The 24,043-nt window shown below is 41.6% G+C and overlaps 1 long non-coding RNA gene across 4 annotated transcripts in view; it reads right to left on the bottom strand.

Moving 5' to 3' along the window:
• Window positions 1-24,043, bottom strand: part of LOC135300867 (uncharacterized) — a 159,613-nt gene that overhangs the window by 134,503 nt on the left and 1,067 nt on the right. For 2 of the 4 annotated variants that reach the window (XR_010362633.1, XR_010362631.1), the window contains exons 2-3: window positions 22,918-23,024; window positions 4,277-4,397 (exon numbers count right to left, since the gene is read on the bottom strand). This is a non-coding gene — a long non-coding RNA (uncharacterized LOC135300867). Of the gene's footprint in view, window positions 1-4,276; window positions 4,398-22,917; window positions 23,025-23,465; window positions 23,915-24,043 lie in introns of those variants that run through there. The other 2 variants (XR_010362629.1, XR_010362632.1) reach the window with 2 other exon arrangements.

A 24,043-nucleotide genomic window follows, 5' to 3' on the forward strand; every position in this document is an offset into this window, starting at 1 on the left:
AGACAGGTTCCTGCTTCCCCAGCAGGAGTTCAGCAGCCCAAGCTACCAAAACAGATTTATTACACTTGACACTCTTCCTTTTCCTTTCCACCTGCCCCATATCTTACCTGAAGGAAAGAAAAGGTGCAGTAAACCCAGCAGGCTCCATCTCAGCAGCTTGGACTTCAACAAAAAAAGGAAATAGGCCACCCCAACCCTCCCATCTGAGGGACCCAGCAGCTGTGGTGAGCTTATGTGTCGCCAATTTCAGAAATCACAGGTGTAGGTAACCTCAGATAGCCCAGATTCCTGAGATGAGGAAGAGGTAGAAAAAAAGATAAAAGCCCCCGAGCAAATTTCTGTGCTCTATCTTTGGTGTAGCCAGGGCTTGTACTGGGCGGTAAACCACTGAAAGTAGGAAGATAACAGTCTGTATATGGCTTTTAACTTTTCCTTACCACCACGTGTAAAATTTAGCTCTACTGTTTCTGGGTCATCAGCCTGCAGATCTGCCTCAGTCATCTGGCTAGGGCGTTCGTAGAACAAATAACTGAATCACAGTCTTTGCAGGAATTGCTGTGAAGTAACTCCCTCCTGCCTTGTCTTTCCGGTATTTCCCAAGTCAAGGAAGCTGAAGCTCAGCTGTGAGTGTGCCTGGGTCAGGGACTAGCTCACCAGACAGCTTTGCAGGAAAGCAACCTGTGCACAGCTCTGCTGCCCCTGCCTTTGGGAGCAGCTCGTGTTCATGGGCAGTGGCACCCCCAACACCTGGGCAAGGGCCTGGATATGCCCACACAGAACCAGGAGACAGTGGGAGAATTCATCCTGTAAGGGGCTGCACAGTACTGGAGCACCTCACACACATCCCCTGTCTCTGGGGCTAGGATGTCGATATATGCAGTTTCAGACCTTGAAAATTAAAGCAGGCAGGCAAGAAAAGGCAAAAAGAGATGCTTGAGATAAATGACATTCAACACTCCAAATTCCTCCTACATGTGGGTCGCAGGGGCCTTAAATCTATGCTCAGCACTAGGCCGTTCACATACAATTTTGTGAGCAATCCTCCCCAATGAGAGCAGTAGGTGGAAGGAGATCTGTTACAATATCTATTTGCAGGGTGAGGGCCTTGGATATTGTAGGACCAACCACTGCAGGGCTGACATTTGATCTAAGATTGCAGCTGGGGCTGTGGTGGGCAGCAGGACCTCAGAGAGCCCCCAAGGGGCATGGCTTACAGAAGAAAGTTCAGAGTTGTAAGGCTCAGTCTACTTTCAGAGTGAATTAAACATTCATGTTTTGGTTTTAGGAAGGCTCCTATTTCCAATTTACCTTGCTTGTTGAGAAAAACATTAAGGTTTTCCCTCTAAAAATCCACAGGCTAAGTATTTGGCCTTTCAGAAATTCAGTGAGAAGAACAAAAAGAAATTCCACCACCTTTTAACCAAATCACTTCTCCAGTCAATAAACAGAGCAGAGCATTAAGCAAGACTGTAGAACATTGTGGTTTCCATGCTTTTTTAAACTTAAAATATCTGCTCTCCTTGACATTTTTGGAGGAGGCGTCCTAGCATAAGGTTTCAGGAGCTCTCCTAAACCTGTGCTTTCACAGCTTTCTCAGTTTATACAGTTTAGACAAATGATAACTTCTGCCAGAGAACTATTGCAGCCTTCTGAACAGCTGAGTTCAGTGCTTCAGTTTATGAGGAAAGTTAAACTTTGCTTATCTTCAATGCCTCCTGTGTATAGCAGGAGACCCAAAGAGCACTCCCAGGATACTACAAGCATGGCTCTCACCTATTTGGAGCTACTATTATGCATTAAGATGGAACTTCCCACCCATCTGGGAAACACTCCACTTTGCTGTAATTTCCAGAAGATTGCTTTCCTGCTGGGATCAATCTACCCGCAAAGGTTTTGACAGAAGGAGCTACACAAAACAGATTTTGCAAAGCAACATAGGTGGTTTTTTTTGGTTTTTTTGTTTTTTGGTTTTTTTTTTCCCTTTGTTTTTTTTTTGTTGTTGTTTTTGTTTGGGTTTTTTTTGTTTTTGTTTTGTTTTTGGTTTTTTTTTTGTTGTTGTTGTTTTTTTGGGTTTTTTTTATGGTTTCTTTTTCTATGCCACAAGTGATCACCATTAAAAAATGTATTTTGCTGGTTGCTGAGTGTGATGTTCAATGTGAACTGTCTGTGAATAAATTTCTCTACACAAGTTCGGAGACAAGTAATTCCTTAGGATTTGCCCACAGTTAATTGTTTTCTGGATTCCTAGTAATTCACAGAATAAAATTACTTGGCCTTTCATGTTTTAATAAAATTTTCCTCTTCCAAACAATATGTAAAAGTTGTCACTATGTTGCTACAGCTCCACAGAATTTTCTCCTTCAGTGGAAAACTACTCCGCTGGAAATATTTTGACTTTGCTAATAAATCATCATAAAGTTATGAAATTTTATGTATGTGTCTATGCTTAAATTTGTCACTGATTAACATGTTATTAACATTTCTTCTCTGTGAATTTGTGTTGTCCTTTAATATAAGGAAACATTATACTAGCACAATGTAGAGAGCAGTGCATTTACCCAGTACCTCAATACTTACTGCTATCTTCATTCTGAAGAGTCACAGAAATTTAATTAATACTCACTGTAATTCTAGCAATTTTTTTTTTAAAAGCATAACTGAAAGTCCATGAATCCTTATGGATAACAAACATGCCTAGTAGCCTAAAGTAAGCAGTCATCTGTCTTTCCAAATTATCAAACAGAACAAAAGACAGCTAGACATAACACATCCAGTCTTATTTACTTACTCCTTTTCCTGTTCCCAGCAATAGGCACAAATGGATCTCAAACTTTACCACAGTGATTCATTTTGCTGGTGTCAGAAGAGCAAAATACTCTAATGTTCCTCTCAGGGCTGCAGCCAATGTTGTTGCCCTGCCTCCACTGACCTCCACCACCATGTGGATGTCTAAATCCTCTTGGAGTCACTTCTGTGTCATTGGCATTCATGAGTCCCTGTGCATTGACCTTATGCCCACCAGCAAACTCCTGGATCAAGCATCACAGGGAGTTTCCATCTTCATGAGCATTGCTAATCAATGCAAGGTTTTGGAGACTCTTTGTGTGCATAGTGGGATAGGTTTGAGCATGGCTGGAACAGATGTGCTCCCTGAAATGGAAAAGGTGTCACATAGGCTGATTTGGGATGGTTACAAAGATGAGGTGCAAAGGCATGGTCCTGCTAAGCTCTTTGAAATCCATAGTCCCAGGAGATCCCCAGGGTGCTTATAACTTCTGAGGATTTCCTCTGCCTGTGAATATGATCTTAGGTGATCTTCCAGCTGTTATTTTTTCCCTCTGATTAGAGGCTTAGAGTGCTAACAGGCAGGGAATGCTGTTTCCAAATAAATAGTGGAAAATTGCTTTAGAAGTGAATCTGAATTTTATCACAGTAGATAAGTCATGGCAGAAGAGAACAAAACAGCTAACAAATATTTTATGATTCATAGAAAAAATACAGAGAAGAATGTAGACAGGACCAGAGAAAGACATCCAACCCCAGGATGAAGCAGCCATACCATTTTGACAGTTATTCATAAAGACCCTCCCAGTCAGGATGCATTCCTCTTCCCATCAAATGACACTAAAGGTGCCAGGTCTTTTGCCACAGACCTCCAGGTTTTCTTGGGGCCATTGGGAAGCTTTCTGAGCTGTTGGAGTGCAGATTTTTGAACTGGACATTTACAGCTTACTAACACAGGATGGGGGAGGGGGGGATAGGTCTCAAGGAGATGCCCATTCTCCTTCCAGCACCGTTTTGGCACTGAGCAGTTTGAGTTAGGCATCATTTCCATTTCATGACATCTGAGGACTTGAGAAAGCTATAACTCTAAAGCATACAAACTGCCACATCAGATCAGGTTATTTAGCAAAAATAATAAGAGAACAATAATGGAAAATCTACTTTTATTTCTAAATAACCACCGAGTACTGGGCTGAAATGGTGAGAGAGTCATACTGAAAGGTGGGTGATGAACATGAGAGGGGAAAATAATGTTTTGGATTAGGCAAAAAAATTAATTCTTTCCAGTAAAAGGAAAAAAAATTTCATAGGATGTCTTGTCAGCCTTCTCCAACTTAAAATGAAAGGACATTCCTTAAGGGAAAATTGTTTCAAAATAAAATAAAATTTGTTGTACTTAGGAAATCTAAACCATTGTAACTTTCCCCAGCTTGCTTTGTTTGCTTTAGCTTAAGGCAGTCTGGATTTGTAGAACATATGCTTCATCACCTACCTAGGCTGTCTGGTCTTTCTCTGCACTTTTAGCTTGGTTCAGGCCTTCTGCATATGGTTTCCAAGGATCTCCCTTCTTTTTCATATAGCAGGCACTCTGGACATGGTTTGTGGAAGACGTCCTAGAGAGAAAGCCTCCAAAGTCATAGGAGAAAATGGACCTAAAACCCCTAAAACAGCTCAGGACCTTCACAGTGCATCCTATATTTGCTGCCAACAGCACATGGACCCTGGGTAGACCTCATACAGACTGAAGGTGAAAAGTTGTGTTAGGTCATTTGCCTTATTTTTAACAAACTGACCATCATGTTATGAAAATTCAATGTCTGGGTAATATTCCCTATTTTCTGATCAAGTCCTGGAATCCAGCAACAAGATCAACATCGAGTTACATGACACAGTAACTTACAGAAGAAAAGAGGCTTTAACAGTCCAGGCCACTGGGTTGGATGGTTCCTCATTACTGCAAGATGGATGCACCTCCAAGTCTTGAATGCATTTATCCCCAAAGCGTTCATCTGGGTCAAAACAGCAACCCCACCTTATGATACACCTTCCCATTAGTTTCTTAAATTATTGTTACTTACTAGAAGCACACAGTTGTGGATGGGCAATGAGTTTTCAGTGCTGACTTACAGCTGACATAGCAACAAAACACATACTTCTCTGTCCCTGGGGTGGCTGGAGGACACAACACACAGTATTGCTGGGTTGCTTCATCCTTGGTATTCTAACATTGATTTTCAATGCAGCAAGCCTTGCTCTGTGCAAATATTGAAATTTTCCATGTTGGAGAGCTGCTTCCTTGTGGTTATTGTTGTTATTTAACAACACTAATATCCAAGGAACACTATAACATCAATTCCATGAGGAAAACTACACTTTGTAGCAGAACATCAGGTCTGGCAGAGCAGCAGTTTTCATGGCAAGACCTAATCCCAGGAAAACCTGCCCAGTGTGGTCAGTTTATAAGTCTTTTGCAAAATTGCACTTCACAAATGTGCTGTTGAAATGCCTTTAGAGTTCTTGGCAGCTGGGCTCCCCTATGGTTTCTCTATGTCACTCAGGAATTTGAACAGCCAGTCCTCGAGACTGCAGCTGGTGCCATCTTCACTACCTTCATTTCTGGCCTTCGCTCCCTAAGTTTTTCAAGAAATTTCTTTTGTCCACTTGACAGTTTCTTTAATCTTCCTATTTTTGTGCATATGTAATCGAGCACAGGCAGGCTATCTCACAACAACAGTCTGAACTGATTTAAAATGATTAGAGGACCTTGGCAGTGGATATTAGAGGAGTATGAAGTGTTTATACTGTGTCTGTTTGCTTATAGTGCACATTTGCCAGAGCTATAATTCAATTTATGCATACAGATCAACTTTTTAATACCTTCCAGGAATAATTGTTGTCATCATTTTATGTTTCAGTTTGTGTGTTCAAATAAAACATGTTGCAATTGGATTGAAAAGGTCGAATCCTATTTTGAAAAGTCTCATCTAAAGTTTATGGGGTTTAGCACTTTCAGAATAAAAGTAATTTTAAAAGCTGTGATGTAGCAAGCTCACAAACACATTTTTTCAAAGACATATATAGTCCTCTGTATTCTCAGAGAATTTGCCTAATGGAGTGTGATTTAATTTAATAGTTTTCAAAATACATATATATATATATATGTGTACATACAAGGAAACATAAAATTCCACAGCTCCCTATGTTCCAAATTATTTTTTGTAGTCTTACCTGGGACAATTTGAAATCTGTAATTACTATTTCTAGATTTCTATTTAGCAGCACATTCTGGTGCACTTGCAATATACTGCTGGAGCTGTATGCTAAGATGCACACACTGGCAACCATGTGAGAGCAATACACTGCAGTTTCATACCATTCCTCCAGCTTCAGGAAGTGCAGTCCCTTGCTTTTCTGGATGTCCAAATACTAAATAACCATCCCTTAATAAATCAGTGCCAAAAAAAATTCTGTAATAACTACTTTCTTGATGATCAAGGAGTGCAGAATCAATAGACTCTTTTTCTGTGGTATAATTTGCCAACACTGCTATGAACCATAGAATTAGCTGTTTTCCCTAGATGCATTTGCTTATTTTAACTTTTCCATTGTCAGCTGAAACTTGACCTTTCAGCTGGCTATGAAAAGAATGTTCATTTACACAGACAAACACCTGCCTGAGATGGCAGACACCTCCCAGCCCCTCGATATGCTGACAGAAATGAGTCCTCTTCACACAGCAGCCATCCCCCAATTATAGCAGCAACAGCTACGATTAAAGATTTTGCTTTGGAGTGGGAAATAGCTTGTGGTTTTGTACAGCAGACTTTTTTTGTGGCACACAGTCAGGACCACGTCCTCTTCTAAGAAGCAGACAATTTTAGTCCTTGGCTCTGGCAGAGCAGTGACAGCCCCTGGAGGAAGAGTGGCTGTGGCCACCCTCCGGTGCCCCGCTGCTTCAGCACGCCTCTAAAAATCAATCCTCACATACTTGTTTTTCAGAGAACAGCAATGGGCTTGTTTCACAACAGCTTTTTCTGTATCTTACTTTTGTTTTGTTCTCTCATTCCCTTCGAGGAAGAAAAGACATGAATCAAGCCTTTGTTCAAAGTGGTTTAACCCTCTCTGCCCCAGAGACACGGCCTGGACACACCACCTGTCAGGGATAGGGCAGGCTTTGTCACTCCCTGGTCATGAAGAGTATGGAATCCCACCAACACATGGCAACTCACATCTTTGCTGTTTAGCAATCTCAAAGTCATAGTTTACCAAAGCTCAGTCTTAAAATTAAGGTGTGTCCTGCCTGTGGCTGAAAATATGAAGCACAGTAATATCACTGGAGCTTTGCTTAGTGTGCCTTACTGCTTAGAGCACAGTAATAATGTTGGCTGCTGCCATCAGCAATAACATAGTCACACAGAGCAACACGAAAGAATGTCACTGCCTCAGTTATACCAACTTCAGCTTTTGCACCTGAGTTCTGTCCAAACTGGTATTGCCCAGGTATTTTATCAGGAAGATAAGACCAAGCAAACACTGATATGCATCTAATTGCTTAATTGGTGACTTGAATGTTCTCGAACACCAAGAGAAGAATAATGGAGCATACAGGTGTCCTTATCCATTTGAGCACCTCAACCAGTCTCAGCACGCCACTGTTTCTTCATACCAGTCTGCCTGGGTTTGTGGCAGTGTAGCACCATCTGAGATTATTACTGGTACAACTTAGAAGGAAAGAGCCCACTAAATCTAACAAATTCACACTTAAGAAAAGGCACTAATGAACCACAGAAAGAAAGAAAACGGGACAAGATCTATGAACACAAACATACAAAATTTTGCAGTAGACTGTTTCCAAGAGAGATTGCCTCAGAGTTATATTAGACAACAGTTTTTCCATTGGATACAAATCTGTTATTTTTAAAAGTGACTGAAACATTTCATAGAAAATGCATTTAATTTAGAACTCTAAACTTAAAATACACTTTTTAAAGTAGTATACTTTTATTTTGTGGGTTTTTTGGAATTCCATTATTTTACTACAAATGGGATGGAACCCACAATTCATTATGGTTGGAAACAACCTCTGAGACGACTGAGTCCAACTGTTAAAGAAACAGTGCTATGTCCACCGCTAAACCATGTCCATAAGTGCCACATTTACACAACTCTTAAATGCCTCCACGTACCCAGGCAGCCTGTTGCAGTGCTTGACCACCCTTTCAGTGAAGAAATTTTTCCTAATATCCAATTTAAACCTCCCCTGGTACAACTTGTGGTCCTTTACTCTTGTGCTATTGCTTATTACCTGGGAGAAGAGACTGACCCCCACCTTGATGGAGAGGGTGACGCCAGCTCACTCCAAGGATCCAAACATCTCACCCACGTGTTCCAGCCTGCTTCTGGCCGTAGCTGAAGAGCTCTTTGGCACACTGAGAAAACCCTGTAAAAGTTCCACTAGCAGTTCTTACACTTCTGTGACAGCTTAAATTGCATTATTTGTCATTCAACAACAAAACCTATGAGTCTGGAAGAAAACCTGAAATTAGGGATGACCTGAAAGCCTAACAGACAGCCTGTCAAAGGATTGCTGTGGGTTCCAGTTTGGAGCTGAGCTGCAGTACCAAGACACACTGTAGAAAATGAATGCATTCAAAGTGCATAAAATGAAGAGTGCAGCTGTTGACAGACAGACACAGAAACAAGTTGTTTAAAAATAAAAAAAACTCAAGAAAACATACTAGCAACTTCAGCAACTTAACAGAAGCAGATGCAAAATGTTACAAAGCAATAATTAGAGTGAACTGCCTGAATGCATACTGCTGTTGTGCAAGAGGGATCACTTTAGAAATGTACAGGAGGAAATATTTGCTTGTGAGGAAATATTTGCTTATTCCAAGCCATAAGAATACAGAACACTGAGTTTTCTGTTCAGAGGGTGTGGGGATGTTTAATGGAGCTGAAGTCCTGCTTGTCAGAGGGCACCCTGTGTTCTGGCAAGCATCACCTTCTGATAACAATTCCTTTCCTCCTGCATGGGAAGACAGAACCAGGGAAGAGTAACTAATTACTCAAACCAAACAGATTGTGCTGAATTCTGATAAATTTCAAGCTTGCACTGTTTGCTGATGGCTATGACAGAAATTATGTTGACACTGATTGAGTGACACATACTTGATTTCTAAAGCCTGCTGGGCAACAGCAGCAGGGAGCAGAATGTATATGAATTGTGTGCCTGTTTGCTCTGGACTCTGACTTTGAAAGGAAGCTGTTTATGTGGGAGAGCTGAATCTCCAGAATTTTTTTTTTTTAAGAGCTCTCTGGCAGTTTGCCTCATTTCAGAGTGAGGATATTTTGGCAATTGTAGTCTGTTTTGTCTTATCCTTCTTTTCCTACAAAACACAATACACCAGGACAATCCCTTGGTGTACCCTTTTCTGCTGCTTCCAGATGCCAACTTTGGGAAGGTAGTGGAGGGCTGTACAGAAAGAAGCACTGAGGAAGGTGTTTTTGGTATACCCTCTTTGGCTATTTCATTAATATAGCCCCCAGGCCTGAAGGGTTGGTTCCCTGCACCCAGCTCCACACCTCATGGCTGGGCAGCCTTGTTTCCACTTGGACAGCCCTGCTTGCACCACAGAGTTTTCTCCAGAAAAATGTTGCTACTACCAGACTGCTCTGGATGGGGATGGCAGCAAAGAGAGTTCCTGCCCCACTGAGGAAGAGAGCAATGGGTTTGGCTCTGGCTCCGATCAAGAAAATCAGATTATGTGACTGCATTGTGGGAGCTGGTCCACAGTTACAAATGCAAATTTCTTCCCTCACCATTCTCTGGGAAAGATGAAGGCTTGGGTGGAAAATACGTTTTTGATGATCCTGAGCTATATGCAAAAACCTTCTGTTTCCCAAACCAGGTCAAGTATGTCACAGGCCCTTTACTCTTGTTAGGGTATTCATTCACCCCTTCTAGGCTTTAAAGGAAATATGCTCTGACTTATGCCTATATCTCAAGATTTATCCTAAGTTCTAATGTACTCTCAGTTCATTCACACAGAAATGTAAAATCCTAACAGTCTATCAGTTAATGTGTTTTTCATTAATAGAACTGCGAATCAAAATTTATCAGGCTTCATTTGGAGAAAAGTTTGTGTTAATATATACTAACATTCACATCTTATGTGTACTTATCAAATACAAGTTTACTCAAAACTGTTCAGAAAGAAAAGTACCTGTCATTGCATACAAAGTCTTGGATTTACATTTTTAATGGTCAGAAAATATAGAAAATAAAACTGCTGAGTAGAAGGGAGGGAGACCAAGAGGTAAGAAAGTGCCCAATTTTAGAGATTAGGAAGGAGCTAAAATAAAAGGAAGAGTTCTGTGCTAAGACACTAAAACCCAAAACATGCCTATGAAGGAGAGACTAGGTGCACTACAGGCGAGGCTTTTTGAAACATAAAGATAACCTCTTGTTTTCTTTTAAAGGATATTGCAACTGGAAAGACCAGCAGGTACTAAAGTGTGTCTGGTATGGCTGACAGGCATGAACCACTAAGTTTTCAAAACCCTTCAGAGACACCACGGACCTAATGGACCATTGTCACCGTTGCTAAGCAGCTGAAACAACTGGCAAGTGAAGTGGCCAGAGCCATCATTTCAATGGCACACAGAATTCATATCAGTCGTATCACTTTAGAAGGCCTTGTCCAAACTAAGAAACCCAAATCAAACATAGCCATTAATTCAATAAATGCATAGTGAACTGGGAATCCTCATTAATTCTTTCACTAGGGGGGCACTCACTAATTTTTTTTGTCAGAAGCATTAGGAAATAATATCCAGATGAGTGTGACCTAAGCCATACAACTTGCTCTCACTCAACTTTGCAAAATAAGAGCAACTAAAGAGGCAAAGAACATACATCCTCCTAAAAAGGGATTGAGTATTTTAAAATACTATTAAAAAATAAATTACAAGACCTGATCAGCTAGAGAAAGTACATTGTGTTCTTTCTGTGTTTTGAGCACACATCCCCCACCCCTACTATTATTAGGACTCATTTTGTAGCAGGAGCAGAAAACCAGATGGTAATCCCCAGCCTCAATAAATGGGGGTCTCTCTGTGTGCTGTCTTCTGCTTACCCAGCCCTTGTGTTGCCAACTCATGGCTCAATGCAGGGGAAGAAAACCAATTTTATTGGCAGAAGAAATTGCTGCTATTTAAGGACAGATGTTTGTCTCTGTCATTTATTAAGGTCTGCATGTTGTTAAATGCTTAGTAAGAAGAATGGGGAAAAAATTACAAATTGAATGATCAATTTCTTCAGCTAAAAGAGTTGTCCTGTCATGGCTCAAGAATTTCACATGCTTATGTATTTAGTGTTCATAGTATGCTACTATAAAACTAAAGTAGTTCCAGAATTTCTTAAAAAAAAATTTAGAATTAACTCATAGTAATTTAGTAAATTGCAGTGTCTTTGCAATATGTTCAAATTTGAAAAAAACACAACACTTATTTTATGTGTGTTGAAATATCCTTCCCTTTCCTTCTCATAATGACTCTGATGCAGTAAAAGTTGTGTAAAGACAGCACATTTGTAACCTGTACAAGAAATAAACAAGGTACAGAGAATATTCAGAGAACAGAGAGGATTACTGGAACCAGTGGGATGGGAAGGAAAATTTCCAGTATGTCAGTATGTACTAAAGAAAACAAAGCATGATTCGATCCTTGCTATACTAAAAGCATTTGAGATTTATTTAGACCCTGCACCTTTGTGTGCAATGGTCAGCCTCTGGTCTATGGAATATTCAAGGATTTCTGAACAATGAACCAACCTGAACAACAGTAGAGACCCAGGGGTGCACTTTAAAGAACAGTGTTATGTTAGTATATTTGATATTTCAATATTTTCTAAATATTGACATTTAGATTGTCTTGCTTATCTTTGGTGCTTGCCTTTACACACCCTGTACCTTCTGAAAATAAGTGGAGTTTTGTGATCAGATTACAGTACCTGATGGTAAAGCAAATTCATATAAAACAGACATAATTATGAATGTGCTTGATGTACTGATGTACATCATAGTCCAGCTCAAATTTAGGTATCTGCTGTCTCCAAGCTGCTTTGGAGGGGATCAGCTGCAAATAGTAAGTGTCAAAGAGCCACACAAATAAATGTTTCTGGCTGCTTCATGAGAACTCTTTTCCTATTTAATTTCAGCTTTACAAAACTTGATTCCTTATTTTCTGAAAACTAGGGAGTGTTGTTGGAAATCTAAAATTTACTGCTGTAAATTTTAATTTTGCAGATCCAGCCTTTATATTCAATGAACTTCCCACACTGGTGGTATCAGTGATAGCCATCTCCACACCTACATTTTAATACCAGCAAATGAGTTGAGTAATTCACACGAGACAGAACATCTAATTGGTGCTGTTCATGCAGGTGGCATGCTGGCAAAGGCTTTGACCTTCAGCAATTCCACCTGAGTCAGCTTTCTGGATCAAACCCAACATCTGAGTCAGCTTTCCAACCTGCTGGCAATTGTGAGAGGGCAAATGTTTGAGGGGATTTAGTGTTGCTCTTTCCTGTTGTAATGTAGAGTACAAAACTCAACCAGAGGAGCTTAATTTCACCCTGAACAATTAACCTCATTCAAGAGAAAATAGTGATCAGAGCTGCAATTCTGTTTTAAACAACAGAATATTTGATAATGAATAGTAATTAAATTAAAAAGGGATAATATAAACTACCTTAATTTTGCTGTGACTGACACTTCGCTATAAAAGATGATTGGAGGGCTGTTGATTGTGTGGCTTTGAGATCCAGACATGTTTTACAAAAAAAAAAAAAAAAAAAAAGAGAATTCAAAGAGTGAAAAGGGAATTCTGAAATCCACATAAAGGCCACTGGTTTTCTTTCTCTTTCTGCTTTGTTTTCTGGTTCCTTAAGTATCTTTCTTTTCATATCTTTTTTTTTCCCCCAGAAATATTTCAAGGGAAATTTTAATTGTTCGAAGGTGTTTTTTTGAATTTCCAACCCATATTTAGTGCCAGAAAAGGGGCACCATGATATGAGACCCCAATACTAAACAAGAGCATTTTCTAAGAACCTTACCTAAACCTGCAAAAAGCTTACCTAGACCTACAGGAACCAAAAGCTATTTTTTCCCATGAGAATTATAAATCCCATACATTGAAAACAGTTACATTTATCACAGTAATTTCTTTGTGTATACAGACACAGTGAGTTATTTGTGGTGGGTAAATAAGTAATTTGGGGTGGGTAAATAAGTAATCATTATAGGACACATGAAGCTTTCCCGGTAGTTAAACAACATCTTACCTACTTCTCAGACACCAAATCCTCTCAGTCAATACACTGCAGCCAGCTGTGCCATCTATGCATGCCCAGCAGGTATTCATTCCCCTGTCATGGTCCATATCTACTCCTTCACTTCCTTCTCCACCACAAAGAACAGAAGTCACTTCTTACCTTTGTCACACAATAATTGAATAAATATATAACAGTAAATTTATAATAGTGCCTTTGGGATCTGACCATGTAAAGGGACAGTGTGCTCCAATGGTGTGATACCCCTCATGTGAAAGCTTGTCAGACAGCAAGGAAGATGCAAACAGCAAAATATTACATCCAGTCCTCCAGCACTTCATTAACAAAGAAGTGTTTGAACATTCAAAGATGCAAAATGCTCTACACAATAGCATTTTGGGAAATTAAAATACAATCACCTCCCTCCTCACCTTCAGAAAAGCATGAAATGAGGTGGCTGGATTTTGAGTTACCAGATTTAAAAACAGAACAGGAAAGGAAGGGAGTTGTTTGCATACATGTGCTTTCACTAACAGTGATTGCTCTGTTATGAGCCTGTCAAAGCTGGGTGTTTTTGTTAAACTGGGAACCTGACAAGTGACTTCCCTAAAAAACTTAACAGCAGACTCTTGTGTGTGTGTGTGTGCACAGTCAGTGACAGGAAGCAGTTAACTAAAAACCCTTTGGGGTGTTCTGTGCTGCAGAGAAAATATTTGTACCCAGTAATGGCATGAGTCCATCCCACGCAGCCCCAGCCCTCAGTCAGAAACTACTCAATCAGTGAAATGGGGTCCTCAGGTTGTCACTGCACAGAACTGAAATCTTGGCCAACCAAAAAGACAGGAACACTTCACAGGGAGGAACAGGAGATCTGATAACAGTGCAACACAAAGCACCTACACCCCAGCAAACCCCAACATCACCAAGCAGAATAGGTGGGCTAGAGAAGCAAGAACTGATTTAGATTTGGCATGATGACTACTGGAAAGTTAAAAGAACAATCTTATCAACAACTGGAAGAGTTGTCTAGTAAATATCACCCCTTCCAATGCATCTTTACCTACTGATTTCAAAAAAGCCCTGTCCTTAGACATGGCAAAAAAGATCCACATCCATTATGTCCAGAAAGCTCCTGATGAGCTCACATGTTTACATAAGAAAAACCTTCAGTTTCTGCTCAAATCCCTCAACTTCCCTCAAAAATATAAGACAGTGGAATTAAACCAAATGCAACAGTGCAGTCCAGGGGCTAATTGAGTTTGGGGATTTCCTACAGAAAACATGAAAAGAGCTGCAAGTTCAGATGGCAGAAAAACCTCTCATCCATCCCAGTTGCAGCACACATCAGTGGGGCACTTCTCCATCCTCCAGAGAAGTTCCAGGCAGCTGCAGCAGGGTAATCCAAAACAGCCACCACCAGTGCTAGCCTGCAGGGTGGGAAGGAGGTGGCCGTGCCAGCAGCCAGCCCTCACAAAGCCCCAGTGTCTCACTGCTCACTGCTGCAGGAACTGACTCCACAGCCCTGGTGGGACACTGCTGTGTGCCATTATTCAGCTCATCATGGACTTCCCAAATGGCATGGTGGGGATCTACCTTCAGCAGCTGCCATATCCCTGCTTTTCTTGACCTAAGCCCAGGGAAGCTCTGGTCTGGGACTGTCACCGTGTGGAACACAAAGACTTCATACAGAAAAACAGAGTGAGAAGTTCTGAGAGCAAACAGAAAACAAAGCAAACTCCATCCCTAGTTAGTTATGGGCTTCCCATGACGTTTTCTAGTATCAGTTTCCTATATTCCCAGGGTTTCCCACCGGCAGAGGCTGCAGAACTCCTCAGTGTTTCCCAATGGCCAGCCATGATGGGGCCAACACTCAGGTGTTTCCTACATTATGACCCCAAACTCAGCTCTGGGCAAAAGTGGGAGACCTCACTCCCAGCAGTGTGAACATGACTCAAAGCAGCTGTGGTGCCCTGCTGAAGTGCTCCTACCCCCACAGGGGCCAGGGCTGCCCATGGGGGATGGCCGAGTGTACAGGCTGACACCAGGGCAGAATCATAGGGAGCTGCTTCCAACTGGCCCATGACTGATCCTCAGGCAAGTACAGGAGAACTCACTGTTACCTCAGTCCTAAATTATTTCCTCTTCCCTCACAGTGAGCAAAAGCTGAGCAAGGGTTGCCTGTGATGGCATCCCCCTGCTCCCTAGCAGATCCAGGTTAACATCCCAACACTGCCCACTACATAGGAGGGCCAGGCATCCAGCAGGCTGCTGCACACCTGTGTGGCAACACCAGACAGAACTCCACCAGAATACCCTGCTGTGAATCCAAGCAAGGTTTTGCACTCATCCTTCAAATTTTGAGAGGGAGTTTGTCTAAGCACCTTAAGGTAAGATCCCAGCCCAGCCTGCAGATCAGGAGGGCACTGATCAAAATAACAACTTCACTCTTTCCTAGAAGAGTGTGAGATTACTGTTGTTTTGATTTGTGGTGTGACTGGACTGCAGTACAGACTGTGGCATCTTCCTGTTCTCTCAGACATGTTATGTGAAGATGGGGCTCACCATTCTGGGTTCAGGACACGATCAATAGCCAAGGCAGACTGAGGAAGATCAACAAGTCGTTTGCTTCTTTGTTATCCAGGAATGATTTTGTTTCCATCTGAATTGAAACCCTTATGATTCTTATTGCAAGATAAACAAATGGGAGCAGCAGAGAAATTAGGGTACATGATGTAACAGTCCTTTAGGATATGATCTAAAAGCCTTTTCTTGCCACAAAATTCAAAGCAGCCAAACCACAGGACAAAAACAGCTCAGAGCCTATTGTCTACTTTTCTTACACAGAAAAGATGCTGATGATCTTCTCTCCATGGAAAAACAAGTCCAGAGAGTCACCCCTCAAACATGCTTTTTGTACTCTATTTCCCCCATTTCTATATTAATTTCCCCAAGAATGTCCTAAAAAACATCAACTTATGTACCATACCTTACATGGAAGCAATTAGTTTTAGAAATTAACCACAAGGCACATTTAAATCTATATTGCACTTGTATCCAAATCATCACCACGTTGTGATGGTTATATTATTTATTATTATTTAACTGCTACCAGCCTGTTTAGAAGGAAAACAACTTTCATAGTGGAACCAGCCATTCCCTAAGTTATACTTAAGTTTCCTGTAAGTGAAACAGCTGCAGTATAGCTGAATGTCAGATATGAGGTTCTGACAACACAGAGTTCAAAAATGGTGAGCCTTTAAGTGTTATTTTCAGGCAAGACATTGTTACCTCTGACATCATCTTTCTCAGGATGAACGTGTATCCTCCAAGATATATGCCAGGTAAATCTGGTGCTTCTCAAAGATGATAAAGATGGAAGGATTTCTTTCATTATCTACACAGCTGTTCAAAAGTCTGAAATTTCAGGTCTGGTTGGAAGGCAACAGTAGTCATGGTTTCCCTGAACAAAATCTCCAACAAGAACTTCACTTACAAAACACGCTGTGGTGGTTTGTTCTGGATGGACAGAGTTCACGTGAACAAGTGGAATCTCTAGCAAAGCAGCTTCCTAAGAATCATTTAAAAACATGGGTAAGAAAGCAACTAACTAAAGCAACAAATATCCATTATCATCCTTTTGGCAGTCAACTCCTCCAGAAGCACCTTCTTCTCTTTCCTTCCCAGGTAGCCCCAAAACCATCCTTGCCAGGTGTTTCTGCTTGAGTTTTTTCAAGGCATCAACACATGGAGCTGATCTAGCAGCTTTCATCACTGATTTTCGTTGCTTTATTGCTTACAAAAGATCCAGGATCAGACACACACAGTAGGAAGCACAGCATTTTCCCTGCACTTTGGAAATCCCCCAGGAATTTTGATGCAGACACATCCCACACACTTGTAGCTTTTCCACAGTCTCCCATGAGTCTCACGGAGATCCTTCAGTTGAAATTCTGCTTACAGACAGTAGGCATATCAGATGGATTCATACTGTGGAACAGGAACCACTCATTCACCTCCTGCCCAGGCTTCTCTTTTCCATGTGCTCTTTCTACCTACATGAAAACACTGTGCTTCAAATATAATTAAAAGAAACTTTGCTAGTACAACAGGATCTAATGCAGAAATACAAGATTGTCTTGATGTGGAAGAAGATAATGAAAAGAATATGCTGTTTGCTACTCACATCTCATCCATGGATAAAGAAAATAGATCACAGGTCAAATACTGTTCTCTCATGCTCTTCTGCAGCCCTGAACTCTAAGTCTCAATAGCAATAACACTAAGTTTTGGTCTCAGATCACAGTTTTTCTGACAGAACACTGGCCAGCAAGCAGACCATATTTTCTACAAATGCAGTATATCTGTTTTAGAGAAGAACTGAAGATGTCACTTGTTTAGATGTATTGAAACATTTTCAGTTTCTCTATCAGAAGAGTAAAATTAATTTAACCAGTTATACCCATCCCATCACTGGCCTTTAAATCAAACCTATCTACTAATTTCTCATGCTCTGTTCAATTGTGACCAAGTTAGACACAAGGAAATGTGCAAAACTGCACATTACACCTTCAAAACAAAGAGCTAACCCACCAGGGTTTTGACTAAATGTTTTTTCTAAATTTGTAGAAAATGCTCATGCCAACTGGAACCACTTCTTTTTTTCCAGGAACATTCTGTTTTGGTGCTGTTTTGCTCCTTGGAAAACTTCAGATCTGGACTGGCATCTCTGGTTACTTCCCTTAAGCCCAAGTGATCCTGTCCTGTTCTCTCTCCATTTGTGAAATGATAGTGGTAGGTACCCAAAAGAGGCAGCTTTACTTTCAGTTCAAGGACAGGATTAAATGTAGGTCTTCCATACCCTAGGGAAACAGTCCACTCACTCCCTCTGGCTGTGGTTAATCAACCTCTCAGATTTCATGAAAGGAAAAAAAAAAAAAAAAATTGGCCTTCACCATTGTGAATGAGAACATTACAGCTGCAAGAAGCCAAACAGTAAACATTCCCCCAACTCATGTTGTTCTACCAACATGGAGCGTGTACAACTTGAATTTAAAACAGTTTGCTGGTTTTTTCCTAAAAAAGGTCACAGAATCTGATAGTTTTAAAAATGGCTTATATAAAACCAGACTTACAAAACAAAATTTGAATGCACCCCAAGTATAAACCTCAGGTTTATAATAGCCATCATTATAATAAAAATCTTCCCAGTTGCTGGGTTTTCCTAATTAAAACATACATTTTCTATAAACCAAGATCTAATTCCACAGGGCCCCAACCCTTTTACTTCATGTCCCCTCCCACTTTTGGATTTGGTTATTTTTCTTTCCATCGTAAATCAGGGAATCGGAGCGGCCGGCTCCCGAGGAATGCGCCTTGGATCCGGGGCTGCACCGAAGAGGGTTTGCCTTCTGCCAAGGGGGAACCACCCACACGCTGCAAGAACGGCATAGGGACCCAGCCAGTATCTGAATGGCTCCGCTGCCACCCAAGGGAATGAAGTAAAGTGGACACAAACAGCTGGAAATGTTGCCAAAGTGTCAGGCTTCGAGTTCTCCAGAGCCTGAGGATTCTGTAATCCTTGTCTGCTTAAGCAGGGTTTCAATTTGCCTCTATTTGCTACTGGCTGGAAAAAAAAGTTGATGCAACACAGACCAAGGTGTTACAACACTTTTGGTTACACCTCCCTGGTCACTCCCAAAGGACCTGGCCAACACCCACTGGGGTGCAATCATGGCCTGGGATTTTTCAGAGCCCTCTCTCACTTTTTCAAGGTCCTTCCCTTCTGTCCCAGCATGCTCTAAACTCCTCCTCTGAGAACTTGTCCATTAATACAAAGGAGCTATTAGATTCCGAGGAGCACATTTCTTCTGCCCAGAGAACATCTACAATCCTAAGCAAGCTGAAGCAAAGCTGTGCAATGACACTGGGATTTAAGAACAGGTGTCCAGCTGGAAAAGAGAAAGTGAAATTGTTGTTCTATATCAAGTGCACATTTATCTTTCTTGTGCACTGACTCATCCTCATAGACAAGCCCTGGTGTTACTGTAGTGAGTCATCAAAGCAACTTTATTTATAATCACTCTGCCTGATGTTTCAAAACCACATAAGACCTAAACCTTATTATAGCAATACTAAATGAGTCGATGGTCTCCCAAAGCTCATGCTTCGATTTGAAATTCAAGAGTATGACAGACTTTTAGAGGAGAAACAGTCCTGTGAATAGTGAGCACTGAGGCTCAACATCCAGATCAGATCATCAGCTGTCATTTAAGGTACAATGGATAAACAAACATTTCTGTGCACTGGCTGTTTAGATAGACAGTACCATGGTGTGAATGGACAAAACTGTGTCCCCTACAAAGTTGCTCAACTATCCTCTTGTAGCTGCAGATTTTGAAGTAACAGGTTTGCAAACTAACAAAACCAGTTCCTGGATTCAGGCATGTATTTTAGATTTACTTGATGCAAGCTGTTACAGACTGCAACTTTTCCCAGCCTAGTGTGCAGATGTGAAGAGATATTTATGTACCTCATATCCTTTTTCAGGCAGTGCTGGATGGTCCCAGTCTGGAGAAAACATGAGTGTGTGAAGGAGCATCTGATTGACTGTTTGAAACAAGTTCGATCAAGACTAACATACTCAAGGGATTTCCACAAGAGAGCCTCCTGGTCATGTTTCAGGGACTGCCTCAGAAAACTTCTGTCTTTATATTCTGTATAAACTGTTCTCTTTTACAAGCTACAAGTAAATGTCCATTGTTACAGTGCAGCTCTGCAGCAAGAGGCATCACGTTGGGCTTTCAGCTAAGTGTCAGCTTTTCCTTCCTTGCTTGGCTATGTGCCTTTAAACATGCCTAACAATATCATAACCTAGACCTATCTAAAGAAATTACCAACAGCTCTTCAAGCACGATCCCTGCATTTCCTCTCCTTACCACAGCCAGGCCATAATGGCCTCTTCAGGCAAAAAAAAATTAAAAAGAAAAAGTCGTGGCACAAATTGTTCATACAATGCCTGCTGAGACCCTAAGAAATTATTAAAACTATCCCTTTCCTGAACTGGGAGAGGAATCAGAGAAGGAAAAGATCACCTAAACTACAAAAGATTATCAACATCTGCTTTTGCTCCCACCATAACACTCATTTTCTTCTCTTTTACTTTTCTTGACTGTTCCTGTTCCAACAACACTCCACATAATATCTCTGCTTTCCCAGTCCCACTCTTCTGCCTGCTCTAGGCTACAGCATTCAAAAAACAGGATATCAGCCTTATTCTCTGATCTTCTCAGCTCACCAGCAGGAAGACCTGCCCTTCCACCATGTCACCAGTACCACTCTTAACAGAAGAACACAAAACACAACTCTAGAAATGCCATTATGTGTTTTTCCATCTCCAGCTGACTTTTTTGAACAACCCCAGCCATGCAACTTGTCATCAAGTGGGAAGTTGCCCTGGCAGTCCCCAGGCCGCTGGGATGTCTCCTCAGTGCACTCCCCTCACAGTATGCCTGCCACAGTGACAGCCTGCCAACAGCATCAAACCCACCAACCAGCCTACCTGCACCCAGTCTACATCAGCAGATCAATGAGTCACTCTGAAGCAGGAGAGGACGCAATAAACAGACATTATTTTCCACAGTCAGGAAAATAATGAACATAACATCCCATACCTTTTCTTGTTCTGTTTCCTACTGCCACTTACTGCAGTGCTAGGACTTCTGCAGATTTTTATCACAGAATGAAGATTCAGGTGTCTCTGGACCATTTTTTTCAAAGAGAAGGTTAACGCACTATGAATGAGAAAGGAGGTTTTTGTTCCCTGGGAATGTTTCCCAGGAGAGCAGATGTCATTGTGAAACACAGAAGGATTAGCCTCCTGTGCTGCTCCTACATCCAGAGCCCCTCCTCTGTTCCCTGCTGCTCCTTCTTCAGTCAGTAAGGAGGTATCTGTGCAGCCTTTTCCTGCTGTGGTGATTGCCTGAGGAGCTGATTATCCCAACTTTGTGTTTTCTTCCCTTCACATAGAATCTGTCTCCAAAGCCACCAAGCCTTAGAGGGTTGCTGATCTGACTTCCAACCAGCACAAGCTTTTCTTGTGGTGTTGAAAGAAGAGACCTCCTCTGTGGTCTTGTGATGATAGCACAGGAAAAACACTCACTGACGCCTGAAGTTCTGCCTGTGAAAGTTTTGGGGAGGATTGTGGGCATCTTTTTAACTGTGCCTCACTCCAAGTGATACAGAGCAAACATTTGGATCCCTTAATAGTGGTGTAAATGCCTATGACAAAACCAGACCTCTTTGAGCTGCAGAATCCTTCTCCAGAAGGATTCTCTCTAGACTCTGCCTTACTCACATTGCACCTTTTCTGTTTTTCACTCGTGTGACACAGCACCTCATATTTGAATCCCCATCCCAGATGCTCTCGCTGGTCTGCTGCTTGCCAAAGATGCTCAGGAAAATTCCTGCCTCTCCTCATAACCTGGCAGCTGGTACTGCCCACCAGACAGCAGCACGAGATGCTGCTTCAGAGCTGGGGAAGCCCAGAGCCTGCAGAGGCCTCAGGAGCCTGGCAGTCTCTCCGGTGAATGCCAGATTCACCAGCTCCCAAGCAGTGACGTGTCCAGATTATGCTGGATGACTCAGGCTCAGCTTTATCACCAGGGAAGACGTAAGGATAAGAAGTCCACACACTCACATACAAGAGCACAGTGATGGAGCAGAGGTATGAGAAGATAAAAGCCAGAAGGATCTGCTGAGGTGGTGCTTGGCCACTGAGCATTGATTCCCTGGTGTGCTCACAGTTCACTTGCTGTAATTTCCAGCTGCTGAACAAGGCCACCAGAGAAACCATGTGCTTCTTCCAGCTCCAGGAGGAGGAGGCATCCTACCTACATCTTGCTCCCTTGGACAGTTTTGGAAGATACTATAAGGAAATGCACACTATCTCCTCTAGACGTGAATGACATACACACTTTTTAATGTTGTAATCAAGGCTGTCTTCCACAGCTTACAGTCTCCTTCAAATATAGCATACCATGAGCAACCATCACTGCACACAAATTCTTTTTAAGCTGTGCACAGGATGTGTACGTACCAGACAAACTCAAATACAGCTCATAATTGGCTTAAGCTATTATGCCCCTGACCTTTTTCCTTCCCTGTTCCTTGCCCTGGAGGCACGGATCACAGCAGTTTGGGGTGGGGGGAGGAGAGAAGGTTTCTGCTTGGAAAAGGCCTATCTGTATGGTACAGTCACACCCAAGGAAAAGCAGAGCAGAGTCACCAGCATATCATGCTCACTGTGCACCAGGATAAAATGAAATCATATAGCAAGTCAAATTACAATGGACCCAACAACAACCCACAACATGTATGCACAAGAGGGACACCATATCCATCTTGAATTATCCAGTTTCATTCCTTCAACATACTTGTATCCTTATTTCAGCCCTTTACTTCCTAATTGCAAACATATAAGGAAGGTTCCCATATTTACAATCTTAGCTGAGTATATCATAATATCAAGGAGACAGAGACATTACTTTAAAAAGTCTCTATTTAGACCACAGCCACCAGTTTTGATTAGTTCACAAAAACTGCTTCCATTCTTTTATGTTTCACTTCCTTCCCCTTCCTTTCTTCCAGTGTTAATAGATGCTGTCTGTACTCCATGAAATGTTCCCTCATTGCTTTCACATTCAAACACAAAAAGATTTTCAATGGTATTTTGGAAGAGAAGCCTGCATGAAAGTTAGTTCTCCCATAAGTATATCAAGAGGTAAGTACACAGATTTTTTTACCTTTGAAGTCTTGTATTTCTGTGAATCCACTTGAAAATTAAAAGTGTGCAGATTTATCTGAAACCATGGCACCGCATCTGCAGAAGTTATAGGAGAAGCACCTTGTTCTGGACAAAGAAGAGAGATACGTGTTAGCGATTGGCTTTGGGTCACAGAGGTGTCACAGACAGCACCTTGGATTTAGCATCTATACAAGTTACAGGGAGAAGCCACTGATTTAAACCAGTCAGATCATGGGCTTGTCTCTGAGCTGTGTCAGGGTTCCTCTGATGTGTTTAATGGAACTTTAGAAATATTTAGAATAGAATAGAATTTTAGAATAAAACTATTTTAGAATAGTTTGGGTTTGAAGGGACCATAAAGATAATCTAGTTCCAGTCCTCCTGCCACGAGCAGAAACACCTTCCACAGACTGCTCAAAGCTCTGTTCAATCTGGCATTGAACACTTCCAGGGATGGGGCATCCACAGTTTCTCTGGGCAACCTATGCCAGTGCCTCCACATTGTCACAGTAAAGAATCTCTTCCTAACATCTAATTTTAGCTTACCCTCTTTCAGTTTAAAGCAGGCTAGAGGGTCTCTCTCAAGTCCATCTCTTCTCTCTGTGTCCCCCAACCAAGGACCGTGGCTGCAATACCATCTGATTACTTGTGCATGTCACCTCCCTTCACCCCTGCAGTGACACCCTTCTTGCTCCCTGATGCCCTTCACCCTCCTCTGACTGCTCTCAGAGGTGAAATAGAGGCTCCCCAGAAGAAGAAAGTGCAAATCCTGGCTCTGGAGCTATTTCCAAGTGAGCTTCTAGATGGTGGTGGCTCCTGGTTTGATAGTTTTGACAGGAAAAGCAGGTGATTTTCTGGGATTTGTTATTCAGCAGAAGTATGCAGAAAGTGAGCTCTTCTCACACACCAGAACTTTCAAATTAAAATGAATTTTCAACAAATTCCCAAGCCATCTGTAAAGGCAGCCTGTTTTCAGAGCTGTGTTTCCTGGGAGCATTGAGGAAAATTAAAAAAAAGAAAAAAAAAAAAAAGCAAAAAAAAAAAAGCGTGATGTGATGAAGAAAGCACTGGGAGAATATCTGCACCCCTTTTATTAAACAAAGCTAGCAGGTGCTAAGTTCAAA

This window comes from Passer domesticus, chromosome 5 (assembly GCF_036417665.1).
Source record: "Passer domesticus isolate bPasDom1 chromosome 5, bPasDom1.hap1, whole genome shotgun sequence".
Classification (NCBI taxonomy): Eukaryota; Metazoa; Chordata; class Aves; order Passeriformes; family Passeridae; genus Passer; species Passer domesticus.